General features: G+C 38.2%; 1 long non-coding RNA gene across 7 annotated transcripts in view; it reads right to left on the bottom strand.

The window, feature by feature from the left end:
- Positions 1–1,603: 1,603 nt before the first annotated feature.
- Positions 1,604–15,343, bottom strand: part of LOC140533549 (uncharacterized) — a 41,217-nt gene continuing 27,477 nt past the window's right edge. For 3 of the 7 annotated variants that reach the window (XR_011976968.1, XR_011976974.1, XR_011976970.1), the window contains 3 exons: positions 9,389–9,463; positions 3,860–3,965; positions 2,448–3,207 (listed from right to left, as the gene is read on the bottom strand). This is a non-coding gene — a long non-coding RNA (uncharacterized lncRNA). Of the gene's footprint in view, positions 2,325–2,446; positions 3,208–3,859; positions 3,966–9,388; positions 9,464–15,343 lie in introns of those variants that run through there. The other 4 variants (XR_011976969.1, XR_011976972.1, XR_011976971.1 and 1 more) reach the window with 3 other exon arrangements.

Genomic DNA, 15,343 nt, shown 5'->3' with positions numbered 1-15,343 from the left:
AACTAATTCATTCTGGCTTTATCACCACTTTCTCAAGTGAGCCTGGATCTTGGATGCCACAAATGTTGAGTGAAGAAGGGAAATGAGTATCTGCATTCTTCCTTCCTCCCCCACAACATACACATAGTCCATATCAAAGCACTAGGATAGATGCTGCAAAAATCAATAGACTGATGGAGTAGAGATCACAGGTCTCCCAGTTCCAGAAACAGAAATGGAGCCTAGAAGTATCTCAGTAATACCCATATACAAGAAACCACTCCAAAATATGTCAAATAAACATAACATGAAGACATACCACAAAGGTACCATTCTGTGCAGAGGTACTCATTCTCCTACTCCTGAAGAAGTTTAATAAATGATAATATGGAACTCACGAAAAAGTGAGGACCTGTCAATTTCCTCAGGCAGAGGTTCTTTTTCTTGTGCCTAAAGTGAATAATTATTCAGCTTTTTTTTTCCACAGGGGACTGTAGAACTAATCATAAATTAGCATCCTGAGTGTCCAAGACATTTTTATTTGTTTGCAATTTCTTTATTCGTTGTTACTAGACTATTTGCAAGTATCTCTGTGTGGGAAATATCTTCTACATACTTAATGTGAAAGATCCAGAGTCCAAGTTGGGTGCAGAGCTGGAATTTAGACCACAAGGTGTAACTGGACCCTCTTCTGTTTTGGATTGAAAGAGGAAGCATAAAATCAAAGAGCCAAGACAGATGGATTTTGCATTTTCAGAGTCAGCTAAGCTGAATGATTAGCCAGAAAAGGCGTCCCCATCTTTCCATTCACTCAGGTTCCCAACATTGTTGTTATCTTTGATGCCTCACTCTCCCATCTCGTTTTCTAGGCCATTGCCAAAGGTTATTTCTACCTCCACAACATCTCTTACACCTGACCCCTTCTTTCTGCTCACAGGGTTGCCAATGGCATTCAGGCTTCATCACATGTCTCCTGGACTATTGGAATAACTTAAATAGGTTTCAAGTTTCTCTCCTCTTAGCCACCCATGCATCCATGCATCCATCATGCATCTGCTAAAATGATTTTTCTAAAATGTAGGTCATTGCCCTACTGGGTAAACTCTAAGGTTCTCTATTGCCTCTAGGATCAACTATAAACTTTTCTGTGGGACTTTTAAAGTTTCAAAAAACCTGATCACAACCTAGATGTATTGTATATTAATATTTATTTACTAATAAATTCAATAATTAATATTTATTAATTAATATTATATATACATATATTCCGGATCTATTATACATCACAGCCATTTACATACTCTATAAGTCAGCCAAATTGGACTTCACATTAATTCTCACTCATAGAATTCCACTCATCTTCATGCTTTGTAATCACTGTTCCCCCTTCCAAGCCCCTTACTTCCCAGAAACCCTTATGTTTCTTTTCTTTTTTTTTCTTGAAACTCAACTCAAGCACTAACATGAAACTTTCTCTGATGGCCCTACATGCGAATACTCCCCAAAGCCCAATAAATGTTGTCTTATGGAGCATCTTATAGACCATCTTATAGAGCAGCTAAGTAGATAAAGCACCAGGCCTTGAATCAGGAAGACCTGAGTTCAAATTCAGCCTCAGACACTTACTATGAGACCATATGCAAGTCACTTAACCCTGTTTACCTCAATTCCTCCTCTATAAAATGAGCTAGAAAAGGAAGCAGTAAAACACTGCAGAACCTTTGCAAAGAAAACCCCAAAAGGTGTCACAAAGAGTCAGACTTGACTAAACAACAACAAAAAATGTTTTGTATATACTTGTGTGTATTTTTGTATATATGCACATATTGCCTCTCTCAATAAAATATAAACTACTTGAGGGCAGGGACTGCTTCATTTTAGTCTTTCCAGAACCCGGCAGAATAGCTGGCATGTAGTAGGTACCTAATAAATAGTTGTTGATAAACTGACTGACTGACTGACTGATTGATTGATTGATTGGGTCAGAGACAGAAGATAATATCAAGGTGAAATCAAGGTCGAAAGCTGAGGTTGAAAATGAGAGTGGAGATAAGACTAGAAATAAACGAGGTTTTCTATTGGAAATGTTTGGTGTGATCTAACTGGTCACAGGTACCTATTGCAGTAGCATATTCTCGTTGGCTCTGTTCTCCATACTCTTTGAATGCAATCAGGCAACGTATGGTGCCTCAACTGGTCCCCTTGGTCTTCTCAGAATCCACAGGGCTGGGGGGGGGGGCGGTTTACCCCATTAGATGGAGTCTCTTTTGTATCATTTCTGCCCTCATCAACCTCCACGGAACTCACAGAACAATGGACAAGCTACCTGGTTCAACAGCGACTTCCTAGGACAAAGCAGATTGGAACTCCTGGACTTATTGTGATTAATATGATATTGAAGGCTCTCATTATCCATTCATGTAAACTAATAGTAGGATCAATACAGTTAACAAGTCAATAAGAATTTGTTAAATACTCACATCTCAGGGTCTGTGATAAATTCTGGGGATACAAAGAAAGGCTAAAATGCTCCCTGCCCTCAAGAAACAGGGTTTATAGTCAAGGAAATGTCGTTATCTCCAATTTAACTTAAGCAGCATACAACAAAATGAATTCATTTAAAATATTTAAAAATTATTCAAGCTTTAAGGACTCTCAGAGGCAATGAAGACTAGGTTCCTCTTCTAGTGGAGTTCATTTAACTCATTTATGATCTTTTTGGTATAGTAATCAAACAATTTGATTGGGCCATTTGAAGATACAGGTTTTTAAAGTGCAACGGAGAAGTTAATGGTGTATGTGAACAAAACGAATAAGGAACTAAGAAGGTAAGGAGTAAGAGATTTTATCAAGAAAGGAGGATGGGCTGGTCATGAGCCAAGAGTGAAGGATGACAACTGGGCAGGAAAAGGCTCTTCTGGTACCCTAGAGATGAAGCTCCACTTTTCATCAGCATCTCTGTTTGGTTTAGATTCCATAAAACAGCAGGCCCCACCTGGGATAAGCTGATCACCTGAAATTTCATGATCATGGGGATACTCAGGACCTCGGTGACCTCTCTCCTCTGATTGGCGGGTTGGGTGTAGCACTAACTCCCAAAATCATTCTTTATAGAGAGTTCTGAACTTTCAGAACTTTCCAGGTGACTCTCCATCAGCGGTTCTGCTTGGCTTCCATTCCACAAAACAACATGTCTTCTCTCCAGGTGCTCCTTGGTGGGAAATCCCCCTATATAGACACACACACACAGAGCATTTTCAATTTCATTTTTTATGTTGTCTTCTGTTACCAGGTTGATTGTAAGCTCATTGAGGGCAGAAACTATCGTATTTTGTTGTATTTATCTGTATCCCCAGCACTTAGCACAGAGTGGAACATAGTAGGTGCTCAATAAATATTGATTGAATTGAATTGAATATGAACAAGAAGTGAAGAAGGTCTCCAGTATATTGGGCAAACCAGCTATGATAAACTTTTGCGAGAATATGGACAAGACTTTTACAAGATGGGCGGGCATGGATGGATTTCAATCTTTATTGTTGTAAGGAACTCTCAAAATGAATCACAGACAGACATATTTTGGTTCAGTGAATAGAGAGCTGGGCCTTGAGTTCCAATCCACCCTTAGACATTTACTAATTGTGTGACTCTGGGTAAGTTGTTTAACCCATTTGCCTCAGTTTCCTTAACTGTAAAATGGGATAACCCAAAAACACAGGGGTTATACAGAGGATCAAATGGGATATTTGTAAAGTACTTAGTACAGTGCCTGACACAGAGTAGGCACTATATATATAGCGTGCATGTATATTATAATAATGATGACATGTATACATATATAAAAGTACATTATATACATACATACCCATTTTCTTCTTACCCTTTGCATTATAGCTTCCTATTCTTCCACTTTGCTGAATCTGTTCTTATGAAGTTTCAAGCTGCAGTTTCTTCGACTGTAGAATGGGTAGCAAAACAATCTTGTCCTATGTAATTGTTGTAAGGAAAGTACATTTCAGACCTTAAGGCACTATGTAGATGTGATTTTTAAAAATCAAATAGACATTATTCAGCAGACTAGAGCACAGTTACTGAATATCTCATAAAAATAACCAGACGCAGAAACAGTAATTCAAGTCTTCTGATGCCAGAAAAGAATGAAGACACCCTTAAGAGTAGAAGATTTTCTCATGTTTTAAGCAACAAATCTGAAGGGAGTTAAAGAAGCAAGAGAATGCAAATTTTCCTTCCAGGACTCTAACGTTATTGTTTGTTCACTTAAAAAATAAACATTGCTTGGGTCTCCAATAAACTACTCTAGCCATGTGATTAAATTTGGTATTTATTGCCCCTTGGAGTGAAATGTTACTAAATAGGCTGTGTTATGTGATTTCATCCTAATTCAACTGGAAGGACTAATTTGTGCTGTTTAAAGGCAAATTTCTTCCTTTCATTGTGGGACATATAGTAAAGTAAATGAAATTGGGGTATTGGGATACAGAACATGAGACACTGACATTGGGATACAGAACATGAGAACAGTGGGAAGTGGCAGCATAACTAGATAACAGAGTGCTAATAACATTGATATTTCCATATGTTATTTCACTTAATCCTGGGCGGGGGGGGGTACTATTATTGTGGCCATTTTACAGATGAGAAACCTGAAGCAGACAGAGGTTAAATGACTGGGTCATTTAATGACTTTAAGTGATTTACCCAGGGTCATGTAACTTGTAATTATCTGAGGCTAGATTTGAACTTAGGTCTTTCTGACTTCAGGTAAAGCATTCTATTATTGTACTACCTAGGAATCGCAATCACTGGAAATCTTTGCATTGAAGCTAGGCAGCTCTTTGTCCAGACTATATTAGAAAGGAGACTTGATTATCAGAAAGTTACAAAGTGATAATAACTGACATTTTTGTAGTGCTTACTATATGCCAGGCATTGTGCTAAGTGCTTTCCAATTATTATCTCATTTTATCCTCACAACAACCCTGGAGGCAGGGCTATTACCATCTAAATTTTACAGATGAAGGAACTGAGGCAAGTAGGAGTCAAATGACTTGCCCAGGGTCATACAGTTCATAAGTGTCTGAGGCTAGATTTGAACTCAGGTTTCTCTGACTCCAGATAGTATTTTATTAACATGCCACCTAAGGATCCTTGTCACTGGAAATCTTTGCATTCAAGCTGGATGATCCTTTGTCCAGAATGGGGTATAAAGAACCCATCAGGGAGTTAGAGAATAATGCAAAGACTCCACAAACAGAGGGCAATACCAAACAAATAAAGAGTTGAACCTGTTTCTAAAGGGTAAGGGATTCTCTCTACTGATAACTAGCAGTGAAAAATTGCCATCTAGAATCTCCTTAAAGACCTCTAAGGATGAGAAAACCCATTCACCATCCCTTAAGGAAACCCATTCTACTTTTGAACAACTCCAATTATTAGTAAATTTTTTTCATATGGAACCTCAATTTGTCTCCACCTATTTTAACTTCTACCCAGGCTACTCACTCTCTGAAGTCAGACAGAATAAGTCTAATACCACATTCATATAGTAATCTTTTAATACTTAAAGAAAGTTACTGTCTCCCTAAGTCTCCCTAAGACATTGCTTCTCCAGGTAAACATTCCAGTTTCTTCAATGGAGTTTTGAGTGAGAAGAAAGCATAAAAAACTGGGGAAATCAAGGAAGCCTTCACAGAAGAATGGCAAGTTTACAGATCTAGCAATCCAATTTGGTTGGAACATAGAGTTCATGAAGAATTTTGTGGTTGTATCGTTTTCAGCCATGTCCCACTCTTCATGACACCATTTGGAGTTTTCTTGGCAAAGATAATGAAGTCATTTGTCATTTCCTTCTCCAACTCATTTTACAGATGAGGAAACTGAGGCAAACAGGTTGAGTAAATTCTTGCCCAAGGTCACATAGCTAGTTAAGTGTCTGAGGACAAATTTGAACTCATTCTGACTCTAGCTGAGCACCACATTGTTGCCCTGTATGAAGAAGAATAGTTTGAAATAAAGTTGGCAAGATAGATGAGTCATATTGCACAGGATATTAAATACCAGAAGGAACACTTTTCTTCCTAACGGCAATAGGGAGCCATGAAGGGGATCAGAGCACAGAAATATCCTGGTCATACCTGTGGATAAACATGATTGCTTACACTGGTAACTCTGTGAAGGATAGATTAAAAGGGAATAGAAATTTAAGTTAGAGTGAGAGAGGAAGGCTTGAAATAGGGCAGTGGATGTGTAGGGATAGAAAAGGTGATGGTTGTGGAAGTAGAACTGACAGCATTTGATAATTAATTCTAAATGGCAATAGGGTGAGAGATGAGGAAAGAGAGGGCTCTAGGAAGACTTCAAAGCTATCAGCCTGAGTGACTTTTGCAGGCTAGCAGTACCTTCAACAGAAATAGGATATATGCATCCCTTCTGTTTTTAATGTTTGTATGCAAGACACATTGTCGTATTTGATTATCTCAGCAAGAGAAATTCCATTTAGTTCCATTTTACAGATAAAGAAACTGAGGTACAAAATGATTAAGTCACATGACCATGTACAAGCAGTCTGGATTCAAACACTGTCTTTCTTGCTCTAAATCCCGTGTTCTTTCTACTACACCACAACAGCTTCTCTCTCCTCTTCTTTCTAGCTAATTGTTCACTAGGTACACTCAGGCTGATTCCAGCTAAGATATTTTTATCTCAGCTGAAGGTTGTTTAATGTCCTAAGTAAACAAAGAAACAAATAAAAAAATGAAGAAGATGATCAAAATGAGAAAAAGAAGACTGGGGTGGGAGAAACCTTAATAAGTCGTTAGGGATGTTCTGAACCTCTGTCTCTCTCTCTGAATATTTCTCTATCTCTTTCCCCTCCCTCACTTCACTTTGCAGGGATCCTAGCTTCTTCCTCTTTGCCTTCTTTTTCCTTGTCTCTATCCCTTCTTCTCTCCCTTCCCGCCCACCCCACATTTTTTCTCTTTCCCATCATAATTACATATGTGCATATGCTCATTTCTATCTACAGATGGCAGCAGCTTTCTAAAGCAATTGTCAATGTCACTTAGAGGGTTTGCATCTGGGAGATATTCTTAGGAGCCCTGGACAGTGCTGTAGGGTGTACTGTGGACAGAAGTTGTAGTAAGCTGTATTTGAGAGACTCTCCTGAGTGGGTGTGTGTGTGTGTGTGTGTGTGTGTGTGTGTGTGTGGTGTTGTGTTGTTTGTGTGCATAGTTAAGGTAGGGTCAAATCATCATCATCATCATCATCATCATCATCATCATCATCATCATCATCACCATCAACATCAGCATCAGCCATTGGAATAGTGCCGGGTGACAAAATGGAAAATTTTGACTTTTTCTTTGTAACTTTGGACGGAGACTCATTAAAAACAAGCTGTACCCCTTGTGTGTCTGTGCCATTGTTGCTTCTAACATATGCAAGCTCTTATCATTTTGCAGCAGCTTCCAAGCAAAAGGAAATCATTGCGCAGCCCACTCTGGTCTATAATCAGTTAAGCGCACATATCCAAATAGATGCCTCTCCCACTAAACCTTAAATAAAGATAATTTATGCTGAGCAAACAACAGGGAGTGCATTTGCCCAAATGCAGATGGCACTGCCTGATAGCAGTGTATTATAGGGGTCATTAAGCGTGAAGGTTCAATAACGTCACATCGAAATATGGTCTTTTACAAGACAAATAGCTGATACTAGCGCTATTGAGTCTGTCTTTCTGCATTCAATTTGGCTACTTTTCCAAATAGCTCTGCAGACTGTAAGTCCTAATCGAGCAACCAGAAAAGCTCAATCCACCCTATAGAGACACCCCCACATCTGTTCAGAAAGGATTTAATTTAAACAACCAAAAAAAAAAAAAAAGACTAGAGGCTTGAAAGAAGTAGAAAGTAGAATAAGTGATTTCCTTTAAAGCCGAGAACAGAAGCTTTGCACAGTGTCTTGGGATTCTACTATCAGACAAAAACAGCTTTCTAAAAAGCTTCACCCCTGAACCTTCCCATTCTACCCCTCACTCTCAAGATAAGGAACAGTGATAGATGAACTAGCTTAGACCTGGTTCTTCGTTTGCCTGCCTATGACTCTAATGGCTTTAACGGGTTTCTGGCTCAGTGTTATTCCAACAACTTTGAATTGGAGGGGAATTTTAGGATCGAATGAGCTATTTGTAATATTCAGGCACTTAGGCTAGTACCTGAAACATAGCAGGTACTTGATAAATGTGTGTTCCCTTCTCCCTCTCACCTTTCGAGAGGTCATCTAGCCCAACCCATGCCTCATTTTGCAGATGAAAATATCTAGGGCCAGAGGAGTAGGTTGACCTGTCCAGGCCTCCTGACCTTTAGTCCACAACATTTTCCTTTGAATTTGCACTGTCTTACAAGCTTCTTCTGTATGTTTTATGCTGGCAATGCCAGTGACCCACTGGCTCTGCCAGATCTTTACATTATAGTGAAACCCTGATATAATTTCCACCACCTTGAGAGTTTACAGGGTCATATGTCAAGAGGTGGAAGTCATCTATAAGGTCATTTAATCTATCCCACACATTTTACAGAGGGAGAAACTGAGGAAAATCTTGTAAGACAGCTCCCTGACTTCCTTCAAGTCCCAGCTAAAATCCCACCACCTACAGGAAACCTTTGCTAGTTCCTCTTCATTCTGGTGTCTCCATTCTGTCGGATATTTCCAATTTATCTTGTATATGAAGTGTTTGTTCAGAGTTCTCCTTTACCTTTCTTTTATCCCTCACACTTAGTACATACAGTACCTGAAATATTACTGGTTGATCATTCTTGAAGAGGACCAATGACTTCCTGATGCTAAGGTACAATGTGTCCAGCTGGGACTGATCGGACCACCATGAGCTTGGAAGACTCCACCATAGGTCAGACTCAAATAGTTCATAAGAACATTTAGTAGGCATATGAAGAATGTTCATTAGCTGATTAATTAGGTATTAGGTGGTATTTGAACTCAAGTCCCAAGATTTTGCGTTTGTCTCTTTCTTCAGCTTTCCATCTCCTTCCAAACTTCAAAATATTTTCTAACATGCCTCCTTGTCTCAACCAGTTGGTCAGTTCTGCAAGGGGGTTGCAGATATTCAATTTATAAAATGAATCCCACAAATTTAAGTTGATATTATATTTATTAGCTATACCTCACAGTTATCTTTTAGGTCGCTGACTGTTTGTTCAGCAAATATTTACTGAGCTCCTAGTATGTTTAGCACTGAGTTAGATAAATAATAACTCATATTTCTGTAACATTTTAAGACCACTCTTCTGTCAGAAATTCAAACAGGCAGGCCATTTAAATAATGGTATCTTATTTTACAACTGCAGAAACTAAGTCTTAGAGACTAACTTACTTGCCGATGATCACAGCTAGCAAAGCCAACCCAAATCTCTTCACAGCCAGTGTGCCTTCCTCTTCCTTCCGAAATCTTTGCATGAAGACAAAATTCTTTTAGAAAAATTCTAATTTCTTTTCTCTGTTCCTGTTTTTTTTCTTTTCTTTTCTTTGCCTTGGCAATAGTTAGCACAGTGCTTGGATCAAGGTAGGTGCTTAATAAATGCTCGATGACTGGTTTGGGGTCTTTGTGATTTTACTTAGCTTACAGTAGCTTGCCTGTGGTTTTTTGTTCTGTAACTGATTTGAAATGAAACAGAAAAAAAAATAAACAAATGTATATATGGAGGAGAGACAATAGAATAGAGCTGATAGAGGATTTCTCTTGAAGTAGGGAACACTTGGTTCAAATCTTACCTCTGACACAAAGGTTCCAAGACCTATTAGTTATGAAGCAACTCAACTTAAACTGTTAGGATCCCAGGCAAATCTCTGAGACTATAAATTACAGGCACTATATGAATGTAGGGCATTTCTATCTTGAGCCAGTCCATATACAAAGATAAAACCCTTCTATGTGTCAGTGTGTACACGTTCATGCATACATGTGCCCTACAACAAAACTCATCTTCATTAGTCTCTGAAGCTAAGCTTCGAGGTTTAGATTTTCAACTATGTTTCTTGGTAATCAGATTTTCTATCCCAGGAAATGGGTGTAATTCTCTACCAATACTGCAAAAAAACAAAATTGTTTTTCAGAAACTGACCCTGAGTAAGTGGAAGTCAATGCCAGCTCTGAATACAAATCTGAGAAGTTAGAAATCTCAATTGCTGTTTTTCCCCATGAAAGGTTTTGCAGCCACTAAACAGTTTATCTCCATGACAACCATAGGAGGTAGGTTTTTCAGTTAGAATTTTCCCCCTCTTCACATGTGAGGAAATTATAGTTAAAAGTGATTTGCCCAATGCCACACAACAGGTGATTTGATGGACCAGCCTTAGAACCAAGCATCCCTCGAGCTTTCCTGTGGGGTTAGGCTGCTCCCACAAAAGCAAACCAACCATGTTTTCATAATGTTAGATCCTCCAGGAGGCATTGAAAGGCAGCTTGTACATGAAAAAATGTGTGTCTCTACTTTTAGTAGTAGCAAAAAACTGGAAACATAATTGGTATCAATTATTAGGAAATGGTTGAATACAGTGGGGCTCATGAATGTAATAGAATATTATTGCGCCATTAAGAAATAACTAACATGAGGAATTCAGAGAAGCGTGCAACACTTGTATGGAGTGGTGGAGACTGAAAAAAGGGTTCAAGAGAATAAGGTAATTATTCCAAAAAATAAATGAAAATAACACCGAAAGCTATGGGAACTCTCATTAAGCGCAATGAATAATTTTGGTTGCGAAACTGCCAGGCCAGGTCACACTTCACATTCCAATTGACAGTCTGCTCCAGCCACATTTTTATCCTTTGACCTGCCGCTGACCTCTCCGGAGACCTAAGTCTGAGGGAATATGTCCACTCCACTTTGGAAGTCCTGCCCCAAGGCAGAACAATCTGACTGCTGAGTCACTTAGTGCAAACTCAGTCAGTCAATAAGCACATGAAGTGCCAGGCACTCACATCAGCTACTATATTTTAGCAATACCAGGCCATTGGATCATGCCATCCACCCTGTGCCATCTTATTACCATCTGAACCCCTGTAGTAAGATGAGAACATGCCAATTTACTATCCTCTGACTCTACACTCATCACCTCTGTGACTACTCAGACCACGACACCCTTTCCTGGCAACCACTCCCCTGCATGTGTTATCCCTCCCTGTTAAAAATGTAAGATCCTTAGGGGCAGGGACGACTACATTACTTTTGAATTTATGTCTCTAATGCTTAGTACAGTGTTGAAGTGTTCAATTAAGTATCTAATAAATTAAGTCTTTAATTAATGTGTTTAATAAATGTTTTTCATTCATTCATTGTCTAGGGAGAAAAGAGGTTATAATATACATCTATCTTCTTTATAATGAAATGAGAGACAATCGCAAAATTGTCCCTTTGATTTCTCTATATTAATTGGATAGGTTGAATGAATATACTATAATTAATATAATATAACTATATTATATTATATATGTATAATATAATATGTAAAGTGATATAATATAATTTAATACATTATGCATATTATGTTGCAAATATAAAGTAATTATATAATCATGTGTCATATAATATAATTGCATTATTTTATAATACATGATTACATAATTTAATTATATTACTATATTGTATAATATGTAATTATACAATATAATTATAATATAATATAAATATAATAATAGTATAATTTAATTGGAAGAAACAAAACTTTTTGGTGGTTCCAGTTTTGACCACTAGTAGCATCTACAAGTCAACATAGCATAAGAGCAACTAGAAACTGATTTAGCATACTATCTTCCACTCATATGGATATCTCCATGTCCTATATTCGAATTCCGTGTTTAGAGTGGTAATATCACCCACATGGGTGATATTACCAGTATACTGTTTACATCAATGAACAAAGATTCATTCAATGCTTACTATGTACCAGATAAGCTGCTAAACGCTAGATACAAAAGTCACCTCTGCCCTCAAGGAGCTTATGTTCTCTCAGGGGAGACAAAATGTATGTGTATAAGTATATGAATGAAGCATTTGTGCAGTGCTTACTGCATTGCAAAGTCCTGTGGTTAAGTGCTTAGGGCATACAAGTCCTTGCTCTCAAGGAGTTCATGTTCTAATGAAGGAGAAAACACATATGGAAAATTTTAGAAGGCAAGATGGAAGAGAGGTAAGAAGCGCTGAGGTGAGCCCCCTTCCACATAACTACTTTAAAAAGATCTAGAAAATTCCCTTGACTGAATTTTGATAGGGAAATCCAGAAAAACTCGCAGTGAGTCATTTGTCCAAACCAACTCAGCTCAGGGAGACAGATAAGGAGGTCCATGGACACCGGGGAAATGGAGATCAGGGTTGGGCCAGTAGCACACCTCATGTGAACCTTCTGGTGCTCAGAAAAAGGCTGTGTACCAGGGCAAGAGGAGGCCCCAGACCCAAACAAGGGTACTCTGCAGACTTTTATGAGGCACTGCAATAGTGACAGGTAGAAGCTGGCAGCTTTGTTGTCTGCTGCTCTATTCGAGGTCACAAAAACAAGACAGAATGAGGCATTCCTGGTTAAAGATGCTTGAGGTGGGATATTGAAAAAGGAGGAAGTTCAGAAGCAGCAGCAGCAGCGGATCCCAGACACAAAGAGAGTTCTCATCTCCAGCATCTAGCCTAGTCTACAAAAGATTAACCAGTGCAGGAATATCAGACCAAAGTGGATCCTAAAATTTTGTTTCTTCTGAACCAACAGAGACCTCCAGCTGTCTGAGAGCAGTTGAGCACAACAACAGAATCCTATTGCTCAGACCCAAACCCAAACTTGCAGAGCTCAGACCAGGGCTAGCAATCAGATTTTCCCTGGATCTGACTACTTTGGGAGCACTGAAAGCTTTCTGGTCACCAACAGACCCTGTAATACCATAATATTTAGCATCTCCAAGCAGCAACAGAACCAATTTAGACTTCCCTTCAGAAGTGCCAGACTTCATCAATTCAGGAATTAGACTGGAAGAATGAGCAAAAAAAAAAAAAATTACGCCACAAAGAACCAAAGAATGGTGGCAAGGAAGCTCCAGACACAAATCCAGAAAAGAAGCTTCAAGCAAACACTCAACTAGAATTCCTGGAAGAAAAGTAGTAAGAGTTTTTATTTCTAAGAGTTAAAAATATTTTTGAAAATGAGAAAGTATTAAGAAGAGCCATGTAAGAAAGAATTGGAAAAGGAATTAATATCTTGGCAGAAGAGGTTCAAAATCTTGCTCAAATAATAAGCTCCCTGAAAATTAGAATAGAATAAGTAGGAATCAATGACTCCATGAAGCAATAAGAAATATTAAAATAAAGGCAAAAGACCAAAAATGGAGAAGAAAATGTAAGGTATCTCATTGCAAAAACAACTGCTCTGGAAAAAAAAATCAGGAAGAAAAATAAGAATCAATGGACTCTGAATTATATCACCAAAAAGAGAATCCAGACCTCTTACTTCAAGGAACCTTAAAACTGCCCAGATTTTTTTAGAACCAAAGGGCAAAGTAGAAAGAGAAAGAACTCGGTCACTTCCTGAAAAAAAACTTCAAAATGAAAACTCCTAGGAACATGATGGTCAAAATTCACTTTCCAGGTCAAAGAACAATATAGCAAGCAGCTAGCAAGAATAACTTCAGCAGCAAGACAGAGTATGATGTTACAGGGGAGAAAATGGACCTTTAATGAGTGAACTTTGGAAAGTTCCTGAAGAAAAGACCAGAGCGTTGTAAAAACATTAAAGAGCAAACACAGGAGTGAAGATGAATGAAAGGTAAACATGAATGAACAAGGACAAAAAAATGGGGGGAGATTAGACAAGGATAAACTATTTGCATTCAAATATGGGGAGATGATACATATGTCACCTCTGGTCCTCATCATTATCAGAGGTCATAGAGTCAGTCTGATTCAACAAGGTCTGGGAGTGGTTCTGTGATGCTTGATGATCATAAGAATGGAAAGAGAGGGAAGAGGAAAACACCAGGGATGTGAGAAAGGAAAGGAAGTTTAGGGAAAATTATCTCAGATAATCAGAATGTGCAAAGTACAGAGGAGGAAGAGGGGACAGGGGAAGTAGTTGACACTTGAACTTGACCCTCATCTGAAATGATCAAGAGGGTACACAAACATACTTCACTCAACAGGGGAAAAGAAAAGAAAGGGGAGAATGGAGGAAGGGGTATTAGAAAGAGGGTATAATCTACTTTAAAGAATAGATATTTACTAGATGAATGACCTTGGGTGAGTCACTTAACCTTATTTGCCTCAATTTCTTCATCTGTAAAATGAACTACAGAAGGAAATGGCAATCAAATTTGCCAAGAAAACCCAAAATGGGGTCACAAAGAATCAGACATGCTTGAAAATAATTTAACAACAACCACGACAAAAGATTAAAGAGGGAATAGTCATAAGCATGAAAATCCCCACTCTAAAGATTAAAAAATATATTTATAGCTTTTTGTTGAGGTGACAGAAAATGGGAATCTGTGGGGGCATCCATAAATTAGGGAAAGGATAGTCATCTTATAGTTTCTAAGTGTGATGGAGTACTATTTTGCTGAACTCTTATCAGCATAATGACTAACAATAATTCCAAAGGACTAGTGATAGATAAAACATGCTACCCATCTCCAGATAGAAAGGTGAAGGACTAGCAATGCCGAATAAGACATATATTTTTGGATATGGGCAATGGGAAAATTTTCTTTAATTAGCCACACGTTTGTAATGGATTTTGTTTTGTTGTGTTTTCATTTGGGTTGTGGGGGAGAGATTGAGGTGGGAGTATAAGAAGGTAGATTTTGCTGATTAAAAGAAAATATTTTAAATCTTTTTTCTGAAGTTCCAATTGTTTAGTCAGATAGAAAAATTGTATCGTCCCCGGGGTATCAAAGCTAGATATATACAGAATAGATATAAAATGCACATAAGATAATTTTGGTGGGGAGCAGCTGCTCCCTGTATTTTACTAGCAGCTGAGGAAAACAAAAAAGACTTCATGTGGAAGGCAGTACTTGGGCAATCTTAAATGAAACAAGGGATTTTTAAGAGTTCGTGGGGATTGCAGAATGTCTCCCATTCCAAACATGATAGATAACCAGAGTTCAAATATGGACACAGAAGATGGAGAACTTACATGTGTGAGAAAGTAATATAGCCAATTGACTGGATTGTAAAGTACATGGAGGGGAGGGAAATATAATAAGGCTAGAAAGTTATATTGGGGCAAGGTTGTAAACTCAGAACTTTCTATTTGATACTAAAGGTAATAGGCAGGCAATGGGGTTTATTGA

The sequence above is a fragment of the Notamacropus eugenii genome, chromosome 3 (assembly GCF_028372415.1).
Source record: "Notamacropus eugenii isolate mMacEug1 chromosome 3, mMacEug1.pri_v2, whole genome shotgun sequence".
Lineage (NCBI taxonomy): Eukaryota > Metazoa > Chordata > Mammalia > Diprotodontia > Macropodidae > Notamacropus > Notamacropus eugenii.
This window is presented reverse-complemented; position numbering and strand designations above follow the sequence as displayed.